Source organism: Eretmochelys imbricata, chromosome 2, assembly GCF_965152235.1.
Source record: "Eretmochelys imbricata isolate rEreImb1 chromosome 2, rEreImb1.hap1, whole genome shotgun sequence".
Taxonomy (NCBI): Eukaryota; Metazoa; Chordata; order Testudines; family Cheloniidae; genus Eretmochelys; species Eretmochelys imbricata.
Window position 1 is genome coordinate 207,436,160 of NC_135573.1, and position 1,610 is coordinate 207,437,769.

The following is a 1,610-nucleotide window of genomic DNA, read 5'->3' on the forward strand; positions in this document are numbered from 1 at the left end:
ACTGAAAGGTTATCTTTCAGCAGAGGCTAGAGCAGGGGTGGGCAAACTTTTGGGCCTGAGGGGTTGCACATCGGGGGTTGCAAAACCGTCCAGAGGGCCGGGTACGGAAGGCTGTGCCTTCCCAAACAGCCTGGCTCCTGCCCCCCATCCACTCCCTGACTGCCCCCCTCAGAACCTCCAACCCATCCAACCCCCCAGCTCCTTGTCCCCTGACCACCCCCTCCTGGGACCCCACCCCCCCCTCCCTGTCCGACTGCCCCCCCCCGCCTTCTATCCACACTCCCACCTCCTGACAGGCCTCCTGGGACTCCCACTCCCAACCCTCCCTGTTCTCCGTCCCCTGACTGTCCCCCCAGAACTTCCGCCCCATCCAACCGTCCTCTGCTCCCTGACTGCCGCCTGGGACCCACCGCCCCGTTACCATGCTGCTCAGAGCAGCAGGAGCACACCGCCTGGCCAGAGCCAGCTGCGCTCCCTGAGCTGCCCAGTAGGAGCAGCAGGCCAGAGCGCTGCCTGCACTGTAGCATACCTATGGGGGAGGGGCCGGAGGCTAGCCTCCCCGGCCAGGAGCTCAGGGGCTGGGGCAGGACGGTCCTGCAGGCCGGATGTGGCCTCCGGGCCATAGTTTGCCCACCTCTGGGCTAGAGGATAATCCTTTCAAAACCATTCTTCTTTCAGGGAAAAATCAAAGAATGGTAATTGATGGCCACTATCTCCCATTTTCTCCATGGGACTGAGCCCACAGGCTACTCTTAGTTAAGAGAGTATGACCACTTCCCTTCAATATGTGCAGGAGGCTCAGGCTCCCCTTAGTAAAGAAAGGCCAAAGGGAGTGCAATCAAGTTGCTCTTGGGGAAGTTGGCATCTGTTTATGCTTTCAAGAGATAGGTTAGTGTGAGGAGCAGGAGAACGAGAGGGGGACAAGATGGGAAACTGGGGGTGTGTATGTGCAAAGACTGTGGAGGGAAGGAGGGAAACAGGGACAGATGCAGGGTGGATCATAGAATATCAGGGTTGGAAGGGACCTCAGGAGGTCATCTAGTCCAACCCCCTCCTCAAAGCAGGACCAATCCCCAATTAAATCATCCCAGCCAGGGCTTTGTCAAGCCTGACTGATCAGAAGACAACCCATTGAATACAGACAACTGAGAGCATGATGAGAGAGGGACAGTGTGGTAGGGGAAAGGATGAAATAAGAGGAAAGATGCCAGCTTAACCATTTTAGCTGTTAGGGGAACTTTCTCCAGGCAGCCAATGGAAAGGCTCAGAATTTGTTTAATTTAAAATTCAACCTGAAATATGTGATGACCACATGCTGGATCTGCATCTTTCCTCAGACTGCTCAAAGTGACTTTCATTCATGTAGTGAACACCATGTCTCCACAATAATAATCCTTCCTACACAATACTCAGCCCTTGTTTACCAAGTCAGAAGAGAAGCCAAAATCAGGTCTCTCTCTAAAAGGGAAACTGCAAACATTAGACACCAGTCTACTGGGACAACTTCCAGTTCAATATTTTGATGAACTGAAAACTAACTCAAAGCTCAACAACACTTCTTCATATTATGTACCAGTTTGTTATTTTTTTTTTAAATTGAAGTATCAATA